We start from the raw sequence: 11,568 nt of genomic DNA on the forward strand, positions 1-11,568 counted from the left end.
TAATTCCAAGTACATGATGTGAAAACTGACAAAAGAAGGGAAACGAGCCATTTGGATGTCAAAACGTTTTGAATTTGCAAGGCTCGACGGCTGCGAACACGGGACACTTCACACCGTGGCAACAGTTACACGCACTTCTTTGTTACGTAACTAGTTACATGGTGTAATTGTGGGTCAGTCGTTCTTGCTGCATGGCAATGTTTTCGACCACAAATGCACCGCACCGGATTCGATTTGGTGGAGATTTAACTCTTTTCGCAGGAACACTGGCATGCTAACATCAAGTTCGTCAAAATAAGTATCAACGGTTTGAGTAATCGAATAAGATAATAATAATAATTATTATTATTATTATTATTATTATTATTATTATTATTATTGTTATATCTGGGAGCTACAGTAACAAATATAAATGATACTCGGGAGGAAATTAAACACAGAATAAATATGGGAAATGCCTGTTATTATTCGGTTGAGAAACTTTTATCATCCAGTCTGCTGTCGAAAAATCTGAAAGTTAGAATTTATAAAAGAGTTATATTACCGGTTGTTCTGATGGTTGTGAAACTTAGACTCTCACTTTGAGAGAGGAACATAGGTTAAGGGTGTTTGAGAATAAGGTGCTTAGGGAAATATTTGGGGCTAAGAGGGATGAAGTTACAGGAGAATGGAGAAAGTTACACAACACAGAACTGCACGCATTGTATTCTTCACCTGACATAATTAGGAACATTAAATCCAGACGTATGAGATGGGCAGGGCATGTAGCACGTATGGGTGAATCCAGAAATGCATATAGAGTGTTAGTTGGGAGGCGGGAGGGAAAAAGACCTTTAGGGAGACCTAGACGTAGATGGGAAGATAATATTAAAATGGATTTGAGGGAGGTGGGATATGATGATAGAGAATGGATTAATTTTGCTCAGGATAGGGACCAATGACGGGCTTATGTGAGGACGGCAATGAACCTCCGGGTTCCTCAAAAGCCAGTAAGTAATAATAATAATAATAATAATAATAATAATAATAATAATAATAATAATAATAATAACAACACTGAGATCATAGATTATACAGTATTATTCGACCTGTTCTAAATTTAGAAAAAGCTTATCCATTGTTTTCTGGCTGACCTGTTGTTGATATTTGAGGAGAAAAATTTGCTCCGGCGCCGGGGATCGAATCTGGGTCTTTGGTTCTACGTACCAAGCGCTCTGACCAATGAGCTACGCCGAATTCAATCCACAGCACCGGACCGAACCCTCCTCCTTCATTGTTTCCCTTTGTGGCCTGACTCCAAGTTAGGCGAAATCGAAAAATCGAAAAATCGAAGGAGAATTGGGAGGAAAATTTTAAAAGGTACGCAAAACGCGTCCTTGCAAGGGGTTGGGGGCTGTACAAAACTAAATATGTGAGCTCCAAGCCTGTTGGCCACTAGTCTCACTCCGGGTTACGCTGCTCCTCTGAAGGAGCTCTAGAAAATTTTGAAGGGGAAGCCGAAATTGGACGTAACCTCTTAGGTACCACATACGCGAGGGGGGCTGAGATTGATCAAGTGATCACGGAACGGGGCGAGGAGGAGTTGGCTGGTGTTTGCCGTTAGAATGGCAAGACGCCGTCATCTGTTGTTCGATGACAAAGCATGTGAAGGCCGTCGGAAGAAGCGCCGTGTAATCTAATCTGCAATTTGAGAGGTCCCTGTCCTTTCAATTTGCGACTTATTGAGTGACCTCGTATATTTAATAGACTACTTATATTATCTGAACTAGGGCATACATCGTTTATAATAAGGGTGGAATATATATGGGGAAGGGCATATAGGTCCGTGGCCCATTTCTTATAGGGCTCATCCCGACATTTGTCTTACGCCTGAGGAAAACCACGGAATACCTTAGGCAGGATGAGTTGTCTCATATAAGAGACTAGCCAATTTGGCTATTATGTAGGAGGTGATTGTTGTCCTGAGCCTTGTTGAATCGTCTCAATTTTGAGACAAGCCATTTGGCTATATGATGGCTCAATTACGAAGAGGGGGGAGAGATGTAATTAGTTAATTAATTTAAAGTAATTAGGGAGATTAATGGGGATATGAGTGCAGGTCTCCAAGTTAGGCATAAATGTTGACGTATATGTCCAATGTCAACTGCCATTATACTAGGAGCGCACTCAGCTGAGTGACTTGTTTGGCCGGGATTCCGCAGTTAAGTGCACAGTAATCTGTACAAATATAAGCACTGCAGCTATACAGTGCACATAACTGCGGAATCCCGGCCAAACAAGTCACTCAGCTGAGTGCGCTCCTAGTATAATGGCAGTTGACATTGGACATATACGTCAACATGTAATGCCTAACTTGGAGTCAGGCCACAAAGGGTAACAATGAAGGAGGAGGGTTCGGTCCGGTGCTGTGGATTGAATTCGGCGTAGCTCAGTGGTCAGAGCGCTTGGTACACAGAACCAAGGACCCGGGTTCGATTCCCGGCGCCGGAGCAAATTTTTCTCCTCAAATATTAATTGTCATTATCACAGATATTATTCTGTAGGACAAATTAATAAATCTATAATATGATCTGTTGTTGTTTACCATCGGTTTATGATTTAGAACAGTCATGGGCATTCGTGCCACTGTGTACCACGGTAGTCTCGCAGGATTGTCGTCACTCCTCGCTCAGTTCCTTCAGTACGGTATTGAACTCAGTGCATATGGCAGTACGTTCCAAAACAATGCAGTGGCTGCCGTCAGTTCCAATAGAGAGCGTAAAAAAACGAAACTTCCCTTGTACAAAGAAGAATGCAGAAATGCATACTTAACGACTCTTAAACATGACGAAATATAGACAAAATTGACATGTAGTTGAAAACTAGGAAGTTCAAGCTTTCAGATTATAGGCCTATAAAGATTTTTATGCTCGACCATGCCGAAATGTAGTAATTATACACCTGGTAGCAGCCCTTTAATGGACCTCATTAAAGTACACCTATTCATTAAAGTTCACGTGTTCCACCAATCAGAAAATACCATTGTAGCAATATGAAAGCGCAGGTATCGATTATTCCCGGATATGCAATCGACATCACAACATTGAAACGTCACGGAGGCTGGAAATCCAATACTGTCGCAGAAGGTTATGTTGAAGAATCGATCCAAAATAAAATTGAAATCTCAAATACAATATTAAACTCAGTCGAAAAAAACAACACACAAATTAACATCAATTCACCGTCATCTTCCAGCCTTTCACAAAACACATTCCCGCAAATTAATTTCACCAATTGCACAATAAATCATCTGTATTTGAAATAAAGTCAGTTCTGTTACTATAATAATTAGCGTTAATTGTAAATAATATTCAAATAAATTCAATTTGTCATCTCGTTTTTCAATGTCTAATTCAATTTCAAGGTTATATCAAGATTAATGTTTATTTTACTCTCTAGATTATATCAAAGTCAATGTCGACATTTGTTTCTCGGAAAAAATCAATACTTTCGCGTCTGCGCACATCTCACAATTTACGAGGTATTGCACAAGGTCAGTTCTGCTCCTCAGACAGATAAAAATAACATGAATACTTATGAATAATTCCAAGTTAGAAATATGGTCGAGCATAAAAAGTCGTATGAAACTTGACTATAATGGTAATGAAGACGCACGCATGAAAATTATGAAACTCGCTTGTGCTCGTTTCATAAACATACTCGCGTCTTAATTACTACCATTATAGCCTCGTTACGTAACGTACTATAAAAAATCCAATTTTTTAAGAAAAGTTAAAAATTTAGGATAGATGAATACCTTAAGGTAGGCTATGTATTAACGTTTTGGAGGAAAATCTACATTTTTTAACCAACCTTTTTAAGATATTTATCAGACAACATATGAAAGTAGACTAACATAGCCATATATCAGAAACTTCAATTTCACTTTTTGATTCCTTAAAAAAATAATTAATTAAAAATTATTCTATTTCTTCAAAATGCCATATATTTTCTAAAAATTACTCAATTTTCAAATTTCTTTCACTAAGTTATTGCTGTTTATGCGTACAATGCTCTGTACTAGGATTTTGCAGCTAACATTATTACAAAGAAAGTTTTAGTCATAAAAACGCCATTTCAAACGTTAATACATACCTTAAATCACCCTTCTGTTACACTCAATACAAGATGATGGACCAATAGGCCTATTATTACACGAAGAGCGTCTGCCACGATTCTTAACGCTTCTTTCGGAGCTCGTGGTAAATGCGAGTAATTTCTGTAGGCCTACTGTGCGATGACGCAATAGGATTTCCACATATCGCAAAAATGTTGTTATTAAAAAGTTATTTAAAAAAAATTCAGTAGAAGAATGCAGTACACATTTTATACATAACGGCATGTGTATGTGGAACACGCCCCGTCCAGGAAACACCAGGGGGTGAGGGCGGCGGGGGAGGAGCCTGGTAGAGAGGGAGGATTGTGGAGAGCTCACTTTGCTGGAACTAACTGGTAATTAGAAAGTAATATAGACCTTAATGGACGCTCCAAATCACAAAATAATTATATTATTAGACTACACATAGACAGTGTATAGCTGGGGCTTGCGTTATGAAAATTAGCAGCCACTCTGCGGGTATTTTTCATTTATATCCACCCTCCCTCTCCCCTATTATATTCGTCGTGATTTCGGTCCCTGGTGAGTGAAAGGGATACAGAGAGGGACAGAAATAAAGAGGGAGACGGGAGAGAGCTGCTGCATCCGGAGAGGAAAAGAAGGAGAGGCGAGATTTAACGTTTTAATTTTTATTTATTTGTGAGTATAAAAAACGCGACCCAATGCTACGACCGAGGTGCTGCACAAGCCCCGTTAATTAGGCTGCTCCGTAAATCTCCATTGTGCTGCCTGCGTATGACGCACGGCACAAACTGCCCGCTGCGTAATGCACAACCGTACCTGGCCGTTATGTTACACAGAGGAGTGCATTAAACCTGTACTCCTCTGCTCTCCTTCAGAAACATGCAGCTAACAACCTCAGCGATGTATTGATGTCCAGCAGAAATTTTAACATCCTATTCTGTCACTTGTATAAACGAGACGATGCATGGCAAAGGTTGTGAACCCGTTTATGAAGATTTTGTCTACCAATTTAAAAAGGAATTAATGAAAAACGTGTGAAATATGTTCTCAAAACACAGGAAAGGGGATGAAAATTAAAGATAAAAGAGTAAGTTAAAAAAATTATTATTATATGCACCACCACCACTATTGATATTGCTGCTTCTCTTACCACCACCATCACCACCACTACCACTACTACTATTACTACCATTACTAATAATAATAATACTTGCTTACTGGCTTTCAAGGAACACGGAGGTTAAGTGCCGCCCTCACATAAGCCCGCCATCGGTCCCTATCCTGAGCAAGATTAATCCAGTCTCTACCATCATATCCCACCTCCCTCAAATCAATTTTAATATTATCTTCCCATCTACGTCTCGGCCTCCCTGAAGGTCTTTTTCCCTCCGGCCTCTCAACTAACACTCTATATGCATTTCTGGATTCGCCCATACGTGCTACATGCCCTGTCCATCTCAAACGTCTGGATTTAATGTTCCTAATTATGTCACGTGAAGAATACAATGCGTGCAGTTCTGCGTTGTGTAACTTTCTCCATTCTCCTGTAACTTCATCCCTCTTAGCACCAAATATTTTCCTAAGCACCTTATTCTCAAGCACTCTTAACCTATGTTCCTCTCTCAAAGTGAGAGTCCAAGTTTCACAACCATATAGAACAACCGGTAATATAACTGTTTTATAAATTCTAACTTTCAGACTTTTTGACAGAAGACTAGATGACAAAAGCTTCTCAACCGAATAATAACAGGCATTTCCCATATCTATTCTGTGTTTAATTTCCTCCCGAGTATCATTTATATTTGTTACTGTTGCTCCAAGATATTTGAACTTCTCCACCTCTTCAAAAGATAAATTTCCAATTTTTATATTTGCATTTCGTACAATATTCTCGTCACGAGACATAATCATATACTTTGTCTTTTCGGGATTTACTTCCAAACCTATCTCTTCACTTGCTTCCAGTAAAATTCCCGTGTTTTCCCCAATCGTTTGTGGATTTCCTTCTAATATATTCACGTCATCCGCATAGACAAGCAGCTGATGTAACCCGTTCAATTCCAAGCCCTCTCTACTACTACTACTACTACTACTACTAATAATAATAATAATAATAATAATAATAATAATAATAATAATAATAATAATAATAATAAATGGATTTTTAAGAAGAGCATCCAGCAAATCAAGAACAGAAAGAATACTGAATACAGAGATTCTACGAATAACAATCTGATTGGCTATGTATTGTATATTTTTAGTAGAGCCATCGCTGTAGCTCAGTCGGCAGACTCGCTGAGCTGCTGATCTGGAGCTGCGTTCGGGTTTGGGTTGGATCCCCCTTTGGTCTCAGTGAATGGTTTCTTCCGAGGTTTTCCCCAGCCGTGGGACTGAAGCCGGATGGTCTATGGCGAGTCCTCGGCATCACTTTATTTCACCCCTTTGATTTGATTACCTGGTTGGGTTTTTCAGAGGTTTTCCCCAACCAAAAGGCAAATGCCGGGTAATCGTTTGGCGAATCCTCGGACCTCACCTCATCATTGTAGAAAATTACTGAATTGTAGAACTGTAAAAATTGTAAAATATTGTAAAAATTTGTAAAAACTGTAATTGTAATATTGTAAAATTTTGTCTTGTTCCACATCTTAAAGGTTCATTTCTCATGTAAGATCTATGGAATATCATGAATGAATGAATGAATGAATGAATGAATGAATGAATGAATGAATGAATGAATGAATGAATGAATGGAGGTGGAAGAAGATATATCTACAATAGTGAGAAAAAGAATATTACGATGGTACGGACATGTACAACGAATGGGAATATTATTACTATTGTTGTTGTTATTATTATTATTATTATTATTATTATTATTATTATTATTATTATTATTATTATTTTCTTTGCAGTTCCCTATTAAGGGAGAAGATGGGTAAACTTCAGTGATTTTTGGAGTAAAAAAAACATTTTCGATATTTGCAGTTAATAATAATAATCACTGACTCCTCATTTCTATGTTGGCCAATTTTATCAACATAATAGTCTTTAACCCTTAAATTGACAAAGAATCCTATAGGATACAACAGGTTAATAGGCTATATGCTATAATTTTAATAGAAGAATAGAAAAAAATTGCTAGGAAAATTAAAATTAATACTATAATATTGTACAACATATAATATATGGACATTGCGATAGTTGTTTTCTTTACGGTCCGACAAGGTTTAATAAACTAGTGTGAGAAATGAACCTTTGCCAATTTGAGGTTAAAATTTAATGATCTAGTTGGCCTTTGGTGCAAATGTACTACGTATCTCAAGATTTTGTATCAATTTCTTTCATCTTTTCCATATCGATCTTTTGGAACTTCAAGATATAGCCATTAATGTTTTAAGACATTCCTTGTTAATCTATAATAATAATAAATCTGTAGCCGAAATTTTTCTGGTAATTTTCGATTTTCCAAAAATAATTGGTCCTAACATATATAATTAACCACCCTGAAACCGAAAATCGCTTTTTTGAAATTTTTGTTTGTCTGTCTGTATGTCTATCTGTCTGTCTGTATGTTTGTTACCTTTTCACGCGATAATGGATGAACGCATTTCGATGAAAATTGGAATATAAATTATGTTCATTGTAACTTAGATTTTAGGCTATATGGCATTCAAAATACATTATTTAAAAGGGGGGTTATAAGGGGGCCTGAATTAAATAAATCGAAATATCTCGCTTATTATTGATTTTTGTAAAAAAATGTTACATAACAAACGTTTCTTTAAACATAATTCGCGATAAGTTTTATTCCTTGAAAAATTTTGATAGGACTGATATTTAATGAGATAAATGAGTTTTAAAATTAATATAACTGCCATCTAAGGCCGTATAATGAAATAAAAAACAAATGACTTCGTCTATAAGGGGTCTTGGACAGCAACAATTGAAAGCTATGAAAGATAGCTTACAGAGAATGTTTCTGTGTTTGTATGAAGTAATATCGGAAGCTAAATTAACCGATTTGTATAATTAATTATTATTTCACCATTGGAAAGTGTAGTTTCTCTAGATGGACATATTGCTATAATGTTATTACACCAACTTCTGATATAATATAATATAATATAATATAATATAATATAATATAATATAATATAATATAATATAATTTATAATGTAATGTAATATTATATAATATTATAATTTAGGTTATTTGAAGGGTTCAGAACCATAGTGGGCCAAACGCCATTTACTGAATACGTAGAAAAAAGGGTTAAAATTAAGTTATTACCATAATTCAATGGACACCTATAACAAGTAAAATAAAGTATACACATTAAATCTAAATGATGTCAATGTTCATTAAACTATGGTTGCATGTAATAAAAATTAGAAACATGTTAAAGGAATTGTCATTGCACCAAATGAGTGTCTCTGGACCAAAATGATCGCATTTTAATTATTTGGATGCAATTTAAATTAAGTAATATATTAAACGATTTATCCTTCTATCAAACACGAATGTTCCCTGGATAAAATGTCCTATTTTAATTATGTAATTACTTTATATTTATTTCTAACGGGTGCAGCGGAGCGCACGGGTACGGCTAGTTATAAATAACTATCTATACAGTTCTATATATTAAAAAAAATTATGTTGAGGATAGTTGCCCCCCAAAGATAAATTAAAATAAAATTTAAATTTAAAATATAATATTGTTGATCTACAATTAATTTAGGTGCTGTTACAGCTTGGTACCCCTTTTTCAAGGGCAGCTATCCTTTTTGGATTCTTCTCTCAAAGACAAACGGGTTCTCGCGACGGAAAAAACGACTTTTGTAGTCATTTTGTCACACTCACTTTCGTATACTATGCTTCGCAAACAAATTTCATTGCAAGAGGTTGAAATTTTTACTGTGTTAACAAACCTACAGAGCCTTTTTTTTAACAAAGTCAATATTTTAAATATTAAAAAGACTAATTTTTTATCCCCACACCAAAGAAATTTATTTTCTGAACTGATTTTCAGGTCACTAACATTCAAAATTCAAATTATACCTCTGCTCTTAAATGTTACGTATATATGTAGAGAAAGATGCTGTGCAATTTTTTTCAGGCCTGTCATATATTTCGTGGCAGTAGACACATTTTTAAGAATTCAAAATTCAAAAATATGTAGTAACTCAAATAATAATAACTGATACTAATGAAGCTTAGAGATATTAATATTAATAACTAGAGTTGCTGTATAGAATAATTAAGTTCTTGGTTCAAAATATAGAAAGTAGAAATTTCACTTATTCCTTCCCTTAATTGCTCTTTGGCTCCACAGAGGGCCGTGATCTTCCGATCGATAATCTCTGTTCTTTTCTTCATTTTAGGTCAGAGGGCCACACTAAATTAAAGTGGGGGAAAAGGGGGCCTCATCATGAAAAGGTTGAGAAGCATTGGTTTAAGAGATGGGTGAATGTGTACTTGTTTTATTGCAGAAGATCTGATGGTTAACGTATAATTATATATAATATGTTTCAGATCTATCTTTTTATAATAATAATAATAATAATAATAATAATAATAATAATAATAATAATAATAATAATTCTTTACTTATACTGGCAGAGTTAAGGCAATAGGGCCTTCTCTTACACTCTACCAGGTCACAAAGTATACAAGCAGTTAAAATTTAACAAAAAGTTAAAGAACAGAATACTAACATATTACAAAAAAATAATCATAGCATAATAAAATCAACACTAAACAACATGAAAATAATACCATAATAGAAAAAAAAGAAAGTGAAATACTTTGGGATATAGTGAAAGCAACTCATTTAGTACAAATGGTTAATATGGAGAACGTAAGGAAAAATATATCAAAATGGAATGTAATAAAATAATAATAAAAAAGGAACGAAATACGAAAATTAAATAAAATTCACGATAAAAAGCCTATTACAATGAATTCATCGGCTGATAAAGAGAACAAAAAGGGGAAAGGAAGAAAAAGAAATATATAGCCTATATTTTTACAAAACTATGGCAGAGAAAAGGGCTTATAATTGAAAGGAATCTAATTCAAAAAGTGCAATTTTAATTTATTTTTGAAACTAGACAATGTCCGACAGTCTCTGACATGTTGTGGTAGAGAGTTCCAGAGATGAGCTGCAGAGACGGTGAAAGATGAAGAGTAGAAGGATGTTCTTGTTTAGGAATGGAGAGTGTGATATGGTGTTGTGAGCGAGTATCTATTTCGTGATATGAGGACAAATGTTGAAAACGAGAAGCTAAGTAGCTAGGGTTAAAGGTGTGAAGAATACTGAAGAGTAACGTGAGAGAGTGAATAGTTCTTCACTCTTTGAGACGGACCCAGGACAGTATATTTAGTGAAGGTGTGATACGGTCAGATCTACGGACGTTGCAAATAAATCGAACGCATGCATTATGAACACGCTGTAGTCTGTCTGTCAGTCTTATGTTAAGGTCAGTGTAGAGAGTGTCACAGTAATCAAAATGAGGCATCAAGTACATGGGGTTCATGCTGAGAAAAAAGCTAGAATTCCGCTTTAAAATAGATTACAGCATAAGAAAAAAGGTGCAGGCTAATTGAAGATAATGTATTACGAGACAAGAACAATTAAATTCCTGTAATTGAACAAGCCTGTGCAGTAGAAGAGTAACTAACTAACTAACAAGGTTTGTGTGTGTGTCTATTTCTTTCATAACGGTGACTGCATTCAGTATCCTCTGCATAATTTTGTGAGTTTCATGTTAGTAAAAAGTGAGTGAGGGAAGTCCGCCCAAAATGTCTTTGTTACATAAAAGAAGCGCCGCCCGTCCTTTGCGCTCGCAGTGTTGTATGATAATATCATAACTGCTCTGCTGACGTCCTTAGGGAGCAGGGCTTACAACAATAGCAGAGATGCGTGATCCAAAAGGGACGGTAGGTAGGGGAGGATTCAGCCGCCCAGGAGGGGTTGTGAAGTGAAATGTGGTTGCAGACGCCGTCACTCTGTGTGCTGGTCCTGACAGCCCTTGTCCCTTGCAGCCGGAACCCCTCGGCACTATGCAACCACCCTCACTCTCGTAGCAGGCAGCCAAAATCTCCCTAGCTGTAGATTTCAGTCTAAGAGTGTACCTGCCACGAATTTTTGGACAGTTAAATAAACACTGCAACGTGAACAGCAGCTCCGAGTGACGTGATCACGCACGCCGGAGTCCTCGCTTCAAATTCCGGCAAGGTGGACAAAAATGCTTGTCGCTGGATAGCACCATTCCATTCTCGACAAAAGTGCCATCTCGTCCCAGGGTCTGGGTTAAACAATGTGTGTTGAGGTATTTAAATCGTCTAACAATTTAAGAGGTAAAGTGAGCTTCTAATGTCAAGGAATAAATAGGCCTCGACATTGTGGCGTAAGTGAAATGGGACAAACACAAGAGCTCTCTTGGAG

General features: G+C 36.3%; 1 non-coding gene across 1 annotated transcript; it reads left to right on the plus strand.

Annotated features, from left to right (window-relative positions):
• The first annotated feature begins 2,417 nt into the window (after positions 1 to 2,417).
• TRNAC-ACA (transfer RNA cysteine (anticodon ACA)) lies at positions 2,418 to 2,490 on the plus strand. The gene has a single exon. It is a non-coding gene; the product is annotated as a tRNA-Cys (tRNA).
• The last annotated feature ends 9,078 nt before the right edge of the window (positions 2,491 to 11,568 follow it).

The sequence above is a fragment of the Periplaneta americana genome, chromosome 3, assembly GCF_040183065.1.
Source record: "Periplaneta americana isolate PAMFEO1 chromosome 3, P.americana_PAMFEO1_priV1, whole genome shotgun sequence".
Taxonomy (NCBI): domain Eukaryota; kingdom Metazoa; phylum Arthropoda; class Insecta; order Blattodea; family Blattidae; genus Periplaneta; species Periplaneta americana.